Source organism: Phocoena phocoena, chromosome 3 (genome assembly GCF_963924675.1).
Source record: "Phocoena phocoena chromosome 3, mPhoPho1.1, whole genome shotgun sequence".
Lineage (NCBI taxonomy): Eukaryota > Metazoa > Chordata > Mammalia > Artiodactyla > Phocoenidae > Phocoena > Phocoena phocoena.
In genome coordinates, this window is record NC_089221.1 from 156,439,610 (window position 1) to 156,458,578 (window position 18,969).

An 18,969-nucleotide genomic window follows, 5' to 3' on the forward strand; every position below is an offset into this window, starting at 1 on the left:
GGGTTGCATGGTGGACCCTGAATGTCCCCCCTGGGGAACCCAGGCGCCCTTTCTGTAGCTCTGGTCCCAGGCCAAGGCTGAGACCCGCCCTTGCTGACCACATAGCACAGTGGGCATGCTGGGATGCTGGGTCAGGGACCTCTGCTTTGGGTGTATGTGGGCCATAAGATTGTAGGTCTGAGGCCTCCACAGCAGGCAGTAAAGGCTGCCTGAGGGTCTTACCTTTGGCTGTCTGAGGGCTGGCAAGTGTCAGGGAAGAGGCAAGACCCAGACCAGGCCTGTACCCTGGCCTGAGTCTCGCGCCCGTGACTCTGAGCCTATGCCTCTGAAGAAGACGTCTGCTGCCCCCTCGCCCCCATCCCTAGCCTCTTTCCCCTGCCTCTGTGCTGTGCTTTCCCTGCAGTGGTGATCACACCTCCCTGGCTGCTCACAGAGAAAGGCCCTGAGTGCTTCTTTGGCCCCGATTGGACCCTGCTCGCTCTGGGAGACAGCTCAGATGCCAGGAGGGGAGGGAAGTGCTCCAGAAAGACCCCAGAGGTGCTCCCAGCAGCCTCAGCAACCTATGCACAGACTCATGTGGTTTTATCTTTTTCAGCTTAGAATCGAAGTGCGCTCTGGGCCCAGGAGCGTGGAAGGAGCTACTGGGCAGGCGGTGCAGCCTCTCAGAGCCCTCCAGGAGGACACACCTACCCTCAGCCCAAACCTCCCCAGCATTCTCAGGATCTCAGGTCCCAGGCTTCAGTGAGGCCAGGTTGGGGTCTGGCTGTGGTCCTGGCAGTGCCCAGGCTCTGTGCTTGGCTCTTGCAGGGTGGGCTTAGCCCTCAGTTTTGGGTTCTAGATTCCTGGCTGCACTCACCCATCGCCAGGGCAGGTGGCAGCAGGCAGGGCATTGAGGCCTGGGTCTTGAGTCAGGCTCATCTGCATGTTTACAGTGAGCCCCGGAGGCCCTACTGGGCCAGCCCAGCTATGCTGTGATTAGCCGAGACACCCCCATTGCCCCAAGTAGCCTTGGCTCATTTAATGAGAGTTCCCAGCTGGCAGATCAATTGGGTGCGGCCTGGCAAGGCACCATTCTAATTTCAAGGAATGGTATCAGATACTTTTGCAAAGGAATTGTCCCATCAGGAATCCCAGTGCTCTCTAGAGCCGATCAATACTTCCAGCTGCCCCTTCTTCCCAGATGATGAATCGTAGGTCTCCTTTCAACAGTGGAGGGGGCACCCCAGGCACTGCCCATCTGGCCTTCCCCAGCTTCAGCCCCTCCTACCTCTTTCCCACCTTTGGGCTTCTTTCTCTGCATGGGGAGGAATGGATAATAAACCCACTGGGTGAGGGCAGGAGTGGAAATGGAGCAAGGGAAGTGCCCCAGACCAGGGATCAGGGCCCTGGTGTTGCTCCTCGCTGGCTGTCTGCCCTTGGGCAAGTTTGGGCCTCTGGCCTCTGCCTTCTCATCTGTCCTGTGGTGTCTCACAGAGCTGAGGACCTGGTCACTTTGGGCTTGATCTGTACCGGAAGATTCAGGGGGTTCCCTGGGGGCCCACTTAGGCTGGGTGTGGTGGAGCCTGCACAGTGAGGCTGCCAGGTGCTCTGGGCCAGGGTGCCAATCCCAAATTCAATGTGGTACCTATCTCCTGAACATGGCAGCCCTCCTTCATGGCCTGACGGGCCTTGCCTTATTTCCTGGGCTTCTGTTGGTCTTTTGGCATCTTCTCTTGAATCCTTCCCCCAACCTTCTCATCTGGCTGTCTCTCGTGAGAGCTTGGAACTCAGAACACAGGAAAGGAATTTCAAACTCAGAATAAGCCCAGAAACCATTGACCTTAGAAGAGGGAAGGCCAATTGCATGGGTCTGGGGCTGAGGCTGCACTGAAATGGGGTGGGATGAGCTCTAGACCTCAGCCTGGGGCTGTGGGTGTGTAGGCTGAAGGCTGTGGGCCGAGGGCAGTAGGTCTCGGCCACAGGCCCAGAGTCTGGCGCCAGACCCCCTTTCCTTGACATCCCTGCCCAGTGTCAGCGTGACCCTATGTGGGTGACTTTTCCACAGAAAGCACATTTCTCCCTGCATGTGCTTGATTGTTTCCACTGGGCACAGGGCTGAGGCCCACTCACTGACTGGAGGCGGTCCAGACATATTTTATGCTGGAGCTGGTCTGAGGGCCCGCGGTGACCCCCGACAGTCTTGCTCTCCGTCAGCCCAGGCCTTGTCAGGGCCCACAGTGGCAGCTGGGAGATATGTAAAAGGAGTGTCCTTGGCTGAGCATGTTTGCTCCGTGCTCTTTCCTGCAAGAGGACATGGCCTACTGGGCACAGAACACCAGGACCTCCATGCAAAGGCTCTCAGGATGTGTGTGTGAGTGTGTGTGTATAAGGCTAGGAGACCCTTTCTTCTGGTGAATTCTGATGGGAACCCTGATATGTCAATGTGGCTCTGGCCAAAGAAGGCAGGAGGTACTGACTGGAAGTTTCCTCCTGACCCCGCAGGGCAACTTCTGGAAGCAGGTTTGAAATACCCTAGCCATTTATCAATGGACAATGGATATAATGGGTCCTCGGAGGAAGCGGAAGGGGAAACACCTGTCCTGGGCCTCCTGGTCTGGGAGATTAGCATCTGGCTGGGTGTGGGTGTGCGAGTTGGGGTGGGGGTGCCTGCGGAGGGTGGTGAGGGTATGGGTGAGGGGGCCTGTGGGATGGGGTGTTTGTGGGAGCGTGTGTTGTACACAGCTTTTCCAGAGCATTGAGACACGCTGCCATTGCCCTGTTTTCCCTGAGCAGCCAACAGGCTTCCTGGGGTGGTCTCAGGGGCTCCCGGACCCTCAGAGCATCATTGTCACTAACGGTCTCCATCATCTTAGTTCAGCTACTGGGTTGCAGACTGCCCAGGGAAAGGATGGAAAATGATGCTTTTAGCGTGTCTTCCAGGACTCAGACCACGGTTAGAGGTTGTACTGGGTAGCTTAGCCCACAGCAATCTCACCCTCAGGCCCTAGAGGAGGGTACCAGGGTGGGCAAGGGACTGAAGGAGACCAGGATGACTTTTTTTCCCTCACTGGACTCAAAGGTGTTGCAGAAGTGTCTCTGCTTGGCTCTGCTGGGCCTGGGAGCCTGGCTGGGCCAGAAAGGCAGGGCTCCAAGGCCAGGGTGCCAGTGTGGCCTTCTGGGGAGAGGAGGTTCAGGCATCTCCAGGCCTCTGCTGGACTGGACCTTTCCCCAGCACCCTGAGTCCCTTTCTCAGCCTTCCCCAGAGCCAGCCCTGTGCCCAGGGCCATATGTTGGGAGGTGTGCTGTGTAACATTGGCCTCTCTGGCGTTTGCACTTGTGTGCATGCATGTGTGTTTGCATTTGTATACAAGCATGGAGAGAGCCTCACTCCCAGTTCTAGGCCACTGCCTGAGCACCACCCTGGCTGCCATCTGTTAACACTGTCTGGGGTTGTTGAGGGGGAGCCAGGGCCAGTGGGTACAGGATAAGGGGCCCAGCCCTGCTCACAGCTTGCACTGGGTGATCCTGGCATGTCACGCCCCTCTGAGTCTCAGGCTGCTATGACACATTACCACCAACTGGGCTGCTTAAAACAATAGCACTTCATTCTCTCATAGTTTGGGAGGGCAGAAGTCTGAAGTCAGTCAGTGTCACTGGGCTGAAATCAAGGTGTCAGCCGGGCTGGTTCCCTCTGGAGGCTCTAAGGTGATTCTGTTCGTTGCCTCTCCCAGCTTCTGGTGGCTGCTGGCATTCCTTGGCTTGTGGCTGCACCAGTCCAATCTCTGCTTTCGTGGTCACATCACCTCCTCCTCTTCTGTGTGATGTCAATCTCCCTCTGCCTCCCTCTTATAAAGGATGCGGGTAATGGCATTGGGATTCACCCTGATAATCAGAATGATCTCCACCTCTCAAGATCCATAATCTAATCACATCTACAAAGTCCTTTTTTGCCATGTAGGATAACATTCACAGGTGCTAGTGATTAGAATCTGGTATGCTTGGGGGCCACCATTCAGCTTATACAGGAAGCAAATCAGCCTCCCTTTCAAGGCTGGCTATGCAATGAATGGGGTACACACCCATGGAGGAGAAACACTGCAGGTACCCTTCACTCCTTCTCAGGGGACAGTGCTCAGGCACAGCCCAGGCAGACTCCTTGCCCCTCTTCTGCCTCTGCTGGACCCTAGTGCCATCTCAGCCAGACTGTGAGGCCTGGTGTGCTATGGTTGGTCTGACCCTAAGACCTAGTGCGTGGAGATGTGGCCTTGCTGGTCACACCAAGGAGGGCTGAACTTGGGACTCTGGGAAAGTCCCCACTGTGTGGGAAAGACCCCTGGGTCACATACTGGGCATGTGGTCTCTCTGTCAGGCACATTTGCAAGAAGTTCTGCCATCCCAAGACAAGGGCTGCAAACTCAAGAGACCTGCAGTGCCCGGCAGGCAATGCCAATGAGGACAATGGCAGAGGGTAAGAAAAAGAATTACACCCACCCTTGGCCTGGCGTTAATTTTCCTGCTTTTGATATAAACACGGACACAGAGAGAATGTCTCTGTTAAAATGGAAACGGCAGCGTGAGTGCAGTGGCACATGGCATTTGGCCCTGGCCTCACCGTGGGCACAGCACAGATGACAGACTTCGTCCACAGGGGCAGCCCCTCCTGAGCTCCCCTGACCAAGACCTGGTGGGACTCTGGGCCTGGGGCAGCCAATCCTCTTACTGTCAAGAGAATCCAGACATCAGAACTTTTATTTGAACCCTCCTGATTTTAAATCGTTGCTTCAAATTTCTGAAAAGCACCACATGGGCCAAATAAAACATGACCCCCATTGGCAACGTGTGCTTTATGAGAGGCAGAGGTAGACGTGTCCTTTACCCTCCTCCACAGGCCTACTGAAGTCCCTGGGCATAGCCTTGGGACCAAGGAAGGGCTGTGAGCTCCTGCTAGGCAGGTGGTACCCCATCCCGCGAGCTGCTGCTGGGCTGCAGTGTCTCCCACCCTGCCTTGCACTTGGCCCTGGGCTGAAGGAAGAGAAGCCAGACAGCTCAGTGTCTGTGACCTTGGCTGCCTCCTTCTCGGAAACAGCCAGTGCCAAGCCTTTGCCCGCTGCTGTCAGGCTGCAGCGTCCTCCCTGGCGGGCAGAGGAGACATGCTGCCCTCGGGAGCGCTCTGCCCTGCTGCTGCCAAGGAAAGCCTGTGAGGAGGGAAGGGCAGGGTGCCAGTGCTGCGTGGCTTCTCCACGTGGCCAGCCCACACAGTCTCCACCCGGTGGCCTGCAGCCCTTCCTCGCCTCCTGACCTGCTGCGTGTCTCTGCCCCGTCCCATTGCCTTGAGCTACATAGTTTTCTGGGCTGCTGAGGAACCAGGAGTGAAGCTCATGTAGGCCCTCAGGGCAGGAGCCAGGGGGCTGGAGCTGATGCTGGGAGCTCAAAGAGGCTGTGTGGTATCCTGCAGGCAGCCCCAGCAGGGAAGGGGCCTGACAGATAGTGCTGTATTTCAGCCAGCCTGCTGTGGTCCAGGCTGGAGGCAGGGAGGCCAGAGCGATGGTGCAGGGAGAGTGCAGCCCTGTCAGGACAGGCCATGGGTGGGAAGTGGGCAAGGCTCCACTTGGTGGTAGTAGGTTGCCAGGCATACCTTGGTGATGCAGTGGGTATGAGTCATAAGGGAGAGGGCCCAGTCAAGGGTGAGGCCCGGTGGGGGGTGGTAATGGGGTAGGCGATGTGGAGGGGTCACTAACTTGCTGGAAGCCAGATTGGGGAGGCTTTCTGTGCTATAGCGGTTTATGTCATAGTGTCCTGTTGCCACTGCAACAAGTTACCATAAACTCAGTGGCTTAAAAAACACAGATTTATTCTCTTATAGTACTGGAGGTTAGAAGTCCAAAATAGATCTTAAGGGGCTAAAATCAAGGTGTCAGCAGGGCTGGTTCCCTCCGGAGGCTCAAGAGGGGAATCTGTTCCTTGCCTCTCCCAGCTTCTGGTGGCTGCCGGCATTTCTTGGCTTGTGGCTGCATCACTCTAACCTCTGCTCTGTGGTCACAGTGTCTTCTCATCTATAGTAAGTTTCTCTCTGTTTCCCTTTTTTTTATTTAAAAAATTTTTATTTTTATACATCTTTATTGGAGTATAATTGCTTTACAATGGTGTGTTAGTTTCTGCTTTATAACAAAGTGAATCAGTTATACATATACATATATTCCCATATCTCTTCCATCTTGTGTCTCCCTCCTTCCCACCCTCCCTATCCCACCCCTCCAGGCGGTCACAAAGCACCGAGCTGATCTCCTTGTGCTATGCAGCTGCTTCCCGCTAGCTATCTATTTTATGTTTGGTAGTGTATATATGTCCATGCCACTCTCTCATTTTGTCACAGCTTACCTTCCCCCTCCCCATATCCTCAAGTCCATTCTCTAGTAGGTCTCTGTCTTTATTACTGTCTTACCCCTAGATACTTCATGACATTTTTTTCTCTTAAATTGCGTATATATGTGTTAGCATACGATATTTGTCTTTCTCTTTCTGACTTACTTCACTCTGTATCACAGACTCTAGGTCCATCCACCTCATTACAAATAGCTCAATTTCATTTCTTTTTATGGCTGAGTAATATTCCATTGTATATATGTGCCACATCTTCTTTATCCATTCATCCGATGATGGACACTTAGGTTGTTTCCATCTCCGGGCTATTGTAAATAGAACTGCAATGAACATTTTGGTACATGACTCTTTTTGAATTATGGTTTTCTCAGGGTATATGCCCAGTAGTGGGATTGCTGCGTCATATGATAGTTCTATTTGTAGTTTTTTAAGGAACCTCCATACTGTTCTCCATAGTGGCTGTACCAAATCACATTCCCACCAGCAGTGCAAGAGTGTTCCCTTTTCTCCACACCCTCTCCAGCAGTTATTGTTTCTAGATTTTTTGATGATGGCCATTCTGACTGGTGTGAGATGATATCTCATTGTAGTTTTGATTTGCATTTCCCTAATGATTAATGATGTTGAGCATTCTTTCATGTGTTTGTTGGCAGTCTGTATATCTTCTTTGGAGAAATGTCTATTTAGGTGTTCTTCCCATTTTTGGATTGGGTTGTTTGTTTTTTTGTTATTGAGCTGCATGAGCTGCTTGTAAATTTTGGAGATTGATCCTTTGTCAGTTGCTTCATTTGCAAATATTTTCTCGCATTCTGAGGGTTGTCTTTTGGTCTTGTTTATGGTTTCCTTTGCTGTGCAAAAGCTTTGCAGTTTCATTAGGTCCCATTTGTTTATTTTTGTTTTTATTTCCATTTCTCTAGGAGGTGGGTCAAAAAGGATCTTGCTGTGATTTATGTCATAGAGTGTTCTGCCTATGTTTTCCTCTAAGAGTTTGATAGTTTCTGGCCTTACATTTAGGTCTTTAATCCATTTTGAGCTTATTTTTGTGTATGGTGTTGGGGATGATCTTATCTCATACTTTTACATGTACCTGTCCAGTTTTCCCAGCACCACTTATTGGAGAGGCTGTCCTTTCTCCACTGTACATTCCTGCCTCCTTTATCAAAGATAAGGTGACCATATGTGCTTGGGTTTATCTCTGGGCTTTCTATCCTATTCCATTGATCTATATTTCTGTTTTTGTGCCAGTACCATACTGTCTTAAATACTGTAGCTTTGTAGTATAGTCTGAAATCAGGGAGCCTGATTCCTCCAGCTCCGTTTTTCGTTCTCAATATTGCTTTAGCTATTCGGAGTCCTTTGTGGTTCCATACAAATTGTGAAATTTTTTGTTCTAGTTCTTTGAAAAACGCCAGTGGTAGTTTGATAGGGATTGCATTGAATCTGTAGATTGTTTTGGGTAGTAGAGTCATTTTCACAATGTTGATTCTTCCAATCCAAGAACATGGTATATCTCTCCATCTATTTGTATCATCTTTAATGTCTTTCATCAGTGTCTTATAATTTTCTGCATACAGGTCTTTTGTCTCCTTAGGTAGGTTTATTCCTAGATATTTTATTCTTTTGTTGCAGTGGTAAATGGGAGTGTTTTCTTGATTTCACTTTCAGATTTTTCATCATTAGTGTATAGGAATGCCAGAGATTTCTGTGCATTAATTTTGTATCCTGCTACTTTACCAAATTCATTAATTAGCTTTAGTAGTTTTCTGGTAGCATCTTAGGATTCTCTATGTATTCTCACTTGCTGCTTTTAACATGTTTTCTTTGTATTTAATTTTTGACAGTTTGATTAATACGTGTCTTGGCATGTTTCTCCTTGGATTTATCCTGTATGGGACTCTCTGTGCTTCCTGGACTTGATTAACTATTTCCTTTCCCATACTAGGGAAGTTTTCAACTATAATCTCTTCAAATATTTTCTCAGTCCCTTTCTTTTTCCCTTCTTCTTCTGGAATCCCTATAATTTTAATGTTGGTGCATTTAATGTTGTCCTGGAGGTCTCTGAGACTGTCCTCAGTTCTTTTCATTCTTTTTTCTTTATTCTGCTCTGCAGTAGTTATTTCCACTATTTTATCTTCCAAGTCACTTATCTGTTCTTCTGCCTCAGTTATTCTGCTATTGATCCCTTCTAGAGTATTTTTAATTTCATTTATTGTGTTGTTCATCATTGCTTGTTTCATCTTTAGTTCTTCTAGGTCCCTGTTAAATGTGTCTTGCATTTTCTCTATTCTATTTCCAAGATTTTGGATCATCTTTACTATAATTATTCTGAATTCTTTTTCAGGTGGACTGCTTATTTCCTCTTCATTTGTTAGGTCTGGTGGGTTTTTATCTTGCTCCTTCATCTGCTGTGTGTTTTTCTGTCTTCTCATTTTGCTTATCTTACTGTGTTTGGGGTCTCCTTTTTGCAGGCTGCAGGTTCGTAGTTCCCGTTGTTTTTGGTGTCTGTCCCCAGTGGCTAAAGTTGGTTCAGTGGGTTGTGTAGGCTTCCTGGTGGAGGGGACTAGTGGCTGTGTTCTGGTGAATGAGGCTGGATCTTGTCTTTCTGGTGGGCAGGTCCACGTCTGGTGGTGTGTTTTGGGGTATCTGTGAACTTAGTATGATTTTAGGCAGCCTCTCTGCTAATGGGTGGGGTTGTGTTCCTGTCTTGCTAGTTGTTTGGCATAGGGTGTCCAGCACTGTAGCTTGCTGGTCGTTGAGTAAAGCTGGGTGCTGGTGTTGAGATGGAGATCTCTAGGAGATTTTCACCATTTGATATTATGTGGTACTGGGAGGTCTCTTGTGGACCAGTGTCCTGAAGTTGGCTCTCCCACCTCAGAGGCACAGCACTGACTCCTGGCTGCAGCACCAAGAGCCTTTCATCCACACGGCTCGGATGGACAGCTCTCCCTCTTCGTGCTGGGTACGTCCGCTGCCTGCTGTGCGCCCGTTGGCACCTGCCCTCCGTGACACCCCGCTTTCCCCTGTCCACTCCACTTCTCTCTCCCAGGAGTGTTCTGCGCCTGCCTTGCTGCCTCCAAGCCTGTCTTCATCGGCGTTGGTAGCGTGTAGACTCGCAGAGGGTGGCCAGCGTCTCACCCTCCAGCTGGACCTTGGCTGCTTCCCTTTCATACCCGCCACCTACCCGTGAGCCCCAGCGACCGGCAGATGTTCACCATCAGCAGCAGCGCTTCAGTCTTCTAACTTTGATAGTTCTCGAGCTTTGGTGGTGGATTTCTGTGTGGATTGTTCTTTTAAGTAACTTCCCTTGGAGAAGTGGTTTAAGTGTCAGCCGAGGGCAGGAGTGAAACCCTAGACGAAGTGCTGCTGATTTCCTTTGAGTTTTTTCCCTGTTTCCCTTTTATAAAGACACTTGTGATTACATTTGGCTCACTGGGATAATCCAGAATTTTCTTATTTCGAGATCCTTACCTGCATCACATCTCAAGATCCTTACCTGCATCACTCTCTTGAGCAGAGTCTCTGTTTTACTTATAACAGATATAACAAAAGTTTAATATCCTAACTATATAAAGAGCTCCCAGAGATCAATATAAAGAATTACAAATTATCTGAAAAAACAACTGAGCCACAGATATTAAGAGGCAAATAGGAAATGCATTAACAGAGGGAAATATAGATCGTTAATAAGCATCTGCAGTCTCTTTAGCCATATAAGGCTATACTCACAGGTTCTGGGGATTAGGATGTGACATCCTGGGGGCCATGATTCAGCCTACGTGATATCAAAGTGTTGAAGGCTGAGGTCCTGGCAGAAGTGGAAGAGAGGCCCTCGGCAGGCTTTGCACCCTGATTCCCAGATCTGGCCAGAGTCCAAGTGCTGGGACCTCTCTCTGTGTCCCCACCCCAGGTACTTCCTGAGCCATTTGCAGGAGCCTGCGGCCTGGCCTGGCACTTTCAGGTGGTGACCCAGGGGCTCTCCCACTGGACTTGACCCGTGCCCTGCCCAGCCGGCCATTGCCAGCTCACTGAGTTGCTGCTGAAAGTCTGGGCACCTCAATACTAGATGCCCAGGGCCTTCTCAGTTCCTCCTCCTCATTCCACCCCTGAGCTGTGGGGATGAGAGGAAACCCAAAGAGAAGCACCGATTGCGAAACCCAAGGCAGTTGGCCTGACCACTGCCGGGGGGCGTGTTTCAGAGCGGAGTGCATCCTTGGCAGAGGCCTCGGTGCTCCCACTGCTTGCGGCCGGCCCCCTGCACAGCTGCTGGAGATGCCAGTGTGGTGATGTGGCCACATGCCAGGGAGGTGGGCGAGGGGCCAGCGCTGGGACAGCCGAGGCTGCACATTCTCTGAGGCCTGATGCTGTCTGGAGTCAGACTTAGGAGACCACTCTAGAGCTGTTGGCTGAGCTGGGGGACTTTCTGACTGGGGTCTGCAGCCTGGGGGCTCTTCCGAGGGGCTATGGAGGCAGAGGTGATGCCTGCAACCAGGCAAGGGCTTGGACCCGCCTCATCCTGCAGTGGAGACTTGCCTGGTGTGCCCCCGTCCTCCCTGCTGCCCAGATGCAGTCTGTGACGATATTGGACCTGGCTGGCACAGACAGCCCACGAGCTCAGCTCCTCTCCTAGACAAAATTCACTGATACGCTTTCTTACTTCCCCTTGGATTGTGTAGTGAATGTCCCCCAAAGAGCTTTCTGTCGGCACGTGGTAACCACACTGGGCTTCCAGATAACACAACGTCTCAGGAGCAAAGCTGTGCTCTGCTCTGGGTGCGTCTGGAGTTTAATTAGCAAGAGTGGTGTGCCTGGTTGTCACATCGGCTGTGGGCTCTGCGGGTCTGCTCTTTGCAGGTCCCCAGCACAGCAGACCGGGATGTTTCTGGGAGAGACATGATGTCTCCAGTGGCAACTTTACATGTCTGTGGCATTTGTGCTTCACGTGTTGGCCGTCCTGCCAGGGTGGGAGCAGCTGGGCCCGAACATCCATCGGGACCCTGACAAGGCTCCCTCCACACCCCATGGGGCAATTGTGAAAGAGATCTGGGCTTTCTGCATGCTATATCTACATGATGGGGGACAGGGGGACAGGTGTCCCACAATGGGTCCCTGGACAGAGGCCTCTCAGAGAAGCGGTGGGCCCTGATGACAGGTGAGAGGCTCTGGGTCCCAGCGTAAGAGGGATCGGGCTGCAGAGACAGCTCCAGGGACATATGGAGGGGAGAGAAGGCCCTTCCCCAGAAGCAGTGAGGCTGGGCATAGCTCAGAAGCTGGGTTTGGGCCCGAGGTCCAAACTCTGCCAGTTTGGACCAGTCGGAGACCTCTGACCAAGGCCTGTTTCCTCTAAGAATTATCTGCGGGTTGGCAAACACTTCAGCCAGCTCCAAGCCTGAAGCGTTTTCTATAAAAATTTCCAACTTTCCTTGACCTATTTCTCTTTCAGATTAATACCAAGCAGCGCTGGTGCACTTGGCCCTGAAGGAACTCTGAGCTGGGAAAAGGTCATGCAATTAGATGGAAATGTTGGTGTCTGGCTCTCTCTCCCTCCCCCGCTCAGGCTTTATTCTTCTCTCCCTCAGTCTGGCCCTCTCTTTCACCCACACATACTCATGCGCACACGTTTGGAACCTGGGCTGGATTCTTGAGTTGGGATGTTTCTCCCAGAGCTCTTGACCTGGCTCCACTGGCCTGGGCTCAGTCTTGGGGTGTGGGCTTCACCTTGACCTGGAGCAAGGCCTCAGGGAGTATGACTGGAGCTCACGGGAGAGCCTGGTGTACCTTTTGAGGGGTGTCCAGGCAAGATGAAGGTGCACACTTAGTATGAGGTCAGGGCTCAGGTGATAGCTTGTAGGATGGCACAGGATTCAGGGGAGTCCAGGGCCAGGACCTGTTGGAGGAGGTGGCCTGGGAGCTGGGCTTGCATAGGGAGGAGGGTGGGGCTGACCTGGACTGGAAGGGACCAGGTGCCTAGTGATGTTCCCAGTCGTGGGGGGAACAATAAGAATAACAGTAGTACTCCTTGATGGGGCACTCAGGCTCAAGGGCAGGCACCCTGCCCACTGCTGCAGAGAGGGGTAAAGCCATGAACAAAGCAAAAGCCAGGAAAGGGTAGACTGAGTCGGGGGGAGGTTTTCTGGGTCAGAGACAAGATGCACCTGGCTGGTGGGAGGGCCCAGCCTGCGAGACTGATCCAGACAGAGGGGACGTAAACACTTGGCACTCTCTGAGGCAGGAGTCACCCCAGTGTGGCCGAGGGGCAGAAAGAGGGCCACATGCCTGGCGCTGAGGGATTAATGGGGAGAGAAGAAGGGCTGGGCCCGGAGCGGTGGGGAGGGCTGGATTGTGTCCAGTCATGAAGGAGGTGAGTTCTTATTCTCCTCACAGTGGGAAGCCTTTGGAGGACTCTCAGTGGGGAGAGTGGCTGCAGGAAGGTCCTTGGGGGGCGGGCCCTGGGTGGTCCTGGTGGCCGATGACAGATGGCCAAGTAGATGATTTCAGGATGCTTTTGGAGGTAGGGCTCACAGGACGTGGGTGTGAGGGAAGGATCGAGGACGGCTCCTGGCTTTTGAAAGGCCTGGGCTACTGGTACTGGGAGGATGGTGGATGGTTGTGACACAGCCTGAGGTGCGGATGCTGGGGGAGGAGAGGCAGGTCAGGTGGCCCGGCCAAGTGCAGAAGCCAGAATTGGGGCCCAATCCTCAGACTTCAGAGCTGTGACCCTCCTGCTGTTCCTTGCTGCCCTGGCTCAGAGGAAGGGATTTCCCAGGAGAGGTAGTGCTGGCCATGGGCCAAGCCCATTTGGCTTCCAGACTCTTGCGGAAGGGGACAGGGATCCCAGACTTGACCCCATACAAGTGGGCAGGCTCTGGGGTGTGCTCCCAGCCGCTCTTGCCCCGGGAGTCAGAGGCCCTGCTCTGTGGGACGGGGTAGCTGGGCATAGTGTAAAGTCTAGGGTCCCTTGGACGTGCATGTGTCCTGGCCTCTATGGTAGCCCAGGTCCTCCTTCCCAGCCTGCCACTTTGGCGAGGGGGCCCGGACCTGCTGGGGTGGATGGCAGCTTGTGAGAGTGGGCATGATGGGCTGTGTGCCTACTTCTCAGGCTCTCCAGGCAGAGGTCTGCTGTCCACCCAGTGGGCTGGGGGCAGTGCTGACCAGCTGCTCACACAGCCTGGATGGTAGTAATGACCCTGCCCTTTGTGCAACCTCCCTTGGAATTTGAATTTGGGGACCTCCTGGCCAGGGGGCCTCAGTTCTGCTCCTGTGAATACGTATCTGTGGCTGACCCTGCAGGGTACGGCCTGAGCCAGCCCGGACACCCTCGAGCCCTGGCTGTAAACAGGGAGTACTTGCTGTGTGACCGAAATAATTAAGGGATCCAAGCGCGACAGACTCACAGTTCTGGGGCAGAGACAGACTGGTTTCCCACTGCGGCTCCCAGAGACACCAAGTCCTTACCAGCACAGGGGCTTTGCCAGCTGATACTTTGCTGATCCAGCAGTGAAGCAGTGCTGCTTTTTGCTTTAATTTGTGCTGCTTTTATGGTCGGCAAGGACAAATGATCTCCCCGCGTTTGATTACTTTGTGTGTCTCCTATGCCTGTTTAAGTCCTTTGCCTGTTCATCTCCTGGGGTCTTTTATATCGGAATAAGCCCTTTATCTGCTTTAGATATTGACTTTCTGTCATGTTTGATACAAGCCTTTTCCCCAGGCTGTATTTCCCTTTTCCTTTTCAGTTGTTAGTTTTTGTTGCACAAAAGCCAGTGTTTCCATAGCCCAGTCTGTGGGTGAGTCTTTTCCCCCATTAGAGCCGGTCAGTCGTTTGGGGACATGTACCTTTATTGAGGGCCTGTGTGAGGACAGGCGCTCTGCATCTGTGTGTCATTTAATCTGTATGGCAGCCCTGGGAGCAGACAGAGAACTGGGCCCAGGAGCACTGCTGTGTGAACAATAATGAGAATACAAAGCAGAGGAGAACACAGCATTGGTGGAGCTCACCTCTGCAGGTGTCCCCAGAGCGCTTCAGGCACATCATCTCATGGATTCTTTGTGTGTGTGTGTGTGTGTGTGTGTGTGTGTGTTTGCAGTACACGGGCCTCTCATTGTTGTGGCCTCTCCCGTTGAGGAGCACAGGCTCCGGACACGCAGGTTCAGTGGCCATGGCTCACGGGCCCAGCCGCTCCGCGGCATGTGGGATCTTCCCGGACTGGGGCATGAACCCGTGTCCCCTGCATCGGCAGGCGGACTGTCAACCACTGCGCCACCGGGGAAGCCCTCTCATGGATTCTTGTAACGACTCCATGGGCTTGGTTGGTGCCATCATAGTGCTTACTTTATAGATGAGGAAACTGAGGCGCTGACTGTCACAGCTCATGAGTTGTAGAGCCACAGTTGAAGCCAGGCTGTCCACTCCTGTGTGGTCAGGGAGGAGAAGGCTGGGAGCCAGGACTGCCTGGCCCCCTGTGCAGCACCTCCTGTCCACCCCCAAAGCCTGGGCCCCACCTGAAGGCTGGTCATCTTTGGGACACCTGGGGCTTTCCGAGCCCTGAGGCTCTGCCTACTGGCTGCAGGAACTGAGGCCTAGAGAGGGTGAGTGAGGAAGTGTCTCAGGTCATTTAGCACATCAGCTGTGGGGAGAATCTTTTGCTTGCTGAAAAATTCCCAGCATTGGGTGGGTTGCCTGGCACATAGTTGCTGCTTAAATATCCATGAAAAGAAAGAAGGAACTTGGCTGCCTGCAAAGCCTGGCCACACGTTTGTCATTCCTGAGGGAGCTGTTGTCCCTGGCAGGCACTTGAGGGCTTGCCACTGAAGCCCACTTTTATTGTTCCAATAGCTCTTACACTCCTGGCTTCGGATTCTTGGGTTTGTGCAGGTGGGACGTTGCTGGGGCCTCAGGCCCCCCCTGGGATGTCAGGTGGTTGTGCACCTTCACTGCTGCACTGGGGAGATGAGCCGGGCAACAGTGCCTGGGGGCCAGGGGGAGGTCAGCCTCGCTTCACCCAGTGCACTCTGGTTACCATTCAAAGACCGTGCTGTTGTCTTTCCACATATTCCCGGTGGAAACCATATCCCATGTACTCATTTGTTCAATTCATTCAACTGATATTTACTTAAGGCCCACACAGGGCCTGGCACTGGGCCAGTCACTGGAACCCTGGGAACCAGACAGACACAGCATCCCCAAGCCCAGAGTCATACAGCTCATGGTGAACTGGTAGGTCTGCAAATGCCTGCACAGTTAGAAACAGTGGGAGATGCCACAAAGTGACCACACAGTAACTGGACGCTGGAGTTGAGATCTGAAGTGTGGATTGCAGTTCACTAGGAAGCGGGCGAGGGGGCAGCAGGGGCTGGTTCATGGGCCAGGGCCAGGGCGGGGAGGCAGCAGTATCCTGAGGGGAGTGGACTTAGCCTGTTTGGGGGTCCAGCAGGAGGGACTGGTGAGGGCAGAGGGGTCCGAGGTGGGCTGCCTTGGTGCGGAGGGGTGGTCCTCTACTCTAAGTAGAGAAGCAGCGTGGCCCGGTTACTTTGGAGGAGGGTGAGAGGAGAAGAGGCATGAAGCCAGGAGGAGGCTGCCGCCATGAACCCGGAGAGAGACTGTGGCCTGGGCTGGGTGGCCCTGGGAGTGGAGAGGGATGGCCAGATGCAACATGGAGCGATAGAGCAGCAAGGGTCTTGTGGGTCCTGTTAGGTATTCCCCATGGTGGTCAGAGGGGGTTGCTGCCCACTGGGCAGAACCACATTCCGATCCAGGCTCGCAGGGTCCTCCCAGGATCAGGGAGGAGCCAGAACCACGGCTCCCAGCCAGGCCCCTCCCATCCCTACCTCTGCCCAACTCTGACCCTGCAGATCCAGGTTGGTGATGCTCGCCAGAATCATCTTTGCTGAGGTCCAGGCCTGGGAAGGTCTTTGTGTTTCTGGGCTTCTTTTTATTTTAAGGCTTCTATCCAGATCTCTCTGAACTCATGTTTGGGACGAGTAAAAATGCCATCTGCAGATTCCTGGCTGAGGAGAAATGCTGCCTTGGGCCTGGAGCTTTTCTTTGGCCAACTGCAGGGACTTTGCGGGGGGGGCATGCCACAGGGGCCAGTATCACCCTCTTTATTCTCAGTGCTTTGGTGGTTCATGGGCCAGGGCCAGGGCTGGACAGGCATAGGGGGACAAGTAGGCTTGGCAGGTGATGGAGTCAGGGAAACAAAGAGCTGGGGCACCAGACCAGTCTGCTGTTGTCCAACAGAGTAAGGGACCAAGGGCTGCCCTGAGATCCCCAGAGCCCCCAGGTGCGAGCCCCTAGTGGCCTGTGGGAAGTGGGATTCAAGGGGTCAAGTTGACTGAAGTTCAGTATAGATTGTTTGGGTCCAGGAGCTCAAGGAGGCTCAGGTTGGGGACAAGGGGAGTGACGGCTTGCTCGACCCCACCCACCCAACCCAGAGCCACAGTTGTGGGCAGCCACAGGCTGGGGTGCAGGCATAGTGTGCCCAGTGCCCAGACTCAGGAGGGGTGGGCTGGGTGGGCAGCAACACGGACCCCGGATGGGCCAGAACCCCCAAGGACAAGAGCTCATCTCCTTGCCACCTTGCGCAGAGCCTGGGGTCAGCTATCTGTGGAGGGCAGTGAGGGGCATATTTCTGCAGGGGTCTCCGATGCCAGCATCGCTGGGGTGCAGGCCAATGTGGGGTCATCACAGGAGGGATTCCAGTTTCTCAGGAGTAGCCGGAAATTGTGATTTTATGTAAAACCTTTTCATTTTCAAATGTTGGCAGCTAATTCAAAATTTTCAAAAGCTGTGTATGAGCCAAGCAGGCCCCTGACAGCAGCAGGGGTGAGAGGGTCACAGGATGACTTCAGTACCAGGGAACCCAAGCCCACGGTGACCCTGTGTGGCTGGGACCGAGCTCTTGATGTGGCGGGTGATGCCACGGAGTTGAAATGCACTTCAGAGGAATTTTTATTTTCCTTTCGGGAACATTGCGAGAGACCTTTCCAGCGGTTCCGTTTCTGTGAGGAGAGATCTGCTGTCGTTGTGTTTTTCTTGGAGGCCGCTGGGGAAGCCCATCTGCAGAGCATTAGTGGGAAGGGCGTGTGGCTGGGGAGGCTCCATCCCAGGCCTCCAGACAGAGTCTGGGCGGGTGTGGGGGGGGTTTGGTTGGGATCAGCCCCCAGACCCCTGGAGATGGGCCCCCTGCCCACCAGGTGCTGGGCCTGCCCCACCCCACTGGCCAGGCCGCATGGGGCTGAGGGGACAGACCCTGTGCTCATTGCATCTTGGTGCTGAGTCCCAGAGGCCTGAAGTTCTGCTTCCCCAGAGTGATCGTCCCTTCTCAGGGTCCCTGCAGCTTGGGGAGCAAAGATCAGTTGTAGGTGCTAGAGGACTCTGGTCAGGGACTTCCCTGGTGGTCCAGTGGCTAAGAATCCGCCCTCCAATGCAGGGGACGCAGGTTCGATCTCTGGTCAGGGAACTATGATACCACATGTCACAGGGCAACTAAACCTGCACGTCGCAACTACTGAGACTGCACCCCACAACTAGAGAGCCCACATGCTGCAACTACTGAGCCCATGCATTCTGGAGCCCACGCACCACAACTAGAGAGCCCACACGCCACAACAACTGAGCCTTCGTACTCTGGACCCCACACGACACAACTAGAGAGAAGCCAGAGTGCCGCAATGAAAGACCCCACGTGCCACAATGGAGATCCTGCATGTCATAACTAAGACCTGATGCAGCCACACAGAAAGAAAGAAAGAAAGAAAAGAAAGGAAGGAAGGAAGGAAGGAACGAACGAAGGAAGAAAGAAGGAAGGAAGGATGGAAGGAAGGAAGGAAAGAAAGAAAGAAGGAAGGAAGGAAGGAAGGAAGGAAGGAAAGAAAGGAAAGAAAGAAAGAAAGAAAGAAAGAAAGAAAGAAAGAAAGAAGGAAGGAAGGAAGGAAGGAAGGAAGGAAGGAAAGAAAGAAAGAAAGGACTCTGGTCAAATGACTGAGCTCCTCTGTTCTGGGCTGTGTCCCAGAAGCTACTTACATTCTTGGCAAAGTCACCAGTAGGACAAAACAGGGCTTGTGCTTGTCCTGGGACCTTGGACTGGGAAGGACACAAAGTCTTCACATGCAGAGAAGAGAACCCACCTTGGGCTACCTCAGAAAATTCAGTTTGGGCCCTTGGTGACAGAGACAGCAGGCGCCAGGGCCCAAGTCCCCCTCTCTTGGTGTCTTCAGTTCCTGGAACGTGTGGGTGCTCCTCAAGGGCTATGGTGGCCCAGAGGGAGTGAGGGAGCCGAGGGGCTCAGCATGGCCCTGGCTTGTTGGTCCCTGCTCTGGCCCAACCTCAGTTTCCCCATTTATAAAATCAGGGGCATTGGACCAAAGCCAGGCTCATCTGTTAGCTTACAGGCTGTATCCCCATAACCTAACCCTCTCCCCGCATGTGTTATTTGATTTACACAATGTCTTCAAAAACTGTGAGAGTACACTTAAAAGTCAGGAGGTTTCACATTAAAATCTCAATTTTCAGTTTCTCAGAAAGATCAGAAGGCCCAGCAACCCTGGCCCTGTTCCTGAAGACTATATTTATAAGGAGGTGCCAGACCTCTTCTCCCCAGTTTTTCCTGTCTG

General features: G+C 53.0%; 1 protein-coding gene across 1 annotated transcript in view; it reads left to right on the plus strand.

Annotated features, from left to right (window-relative positions):
• Nucleotides 1-18,969, plus strand: part of ADAMTS2 (ADAM metallopeptidase with thrombospondin type 1 motif 2) — a 242,715-nt gene that overhangs the window by 83,238 nt on the left and 140,508 nt on the right. The window lies entirely within an intron of this gene.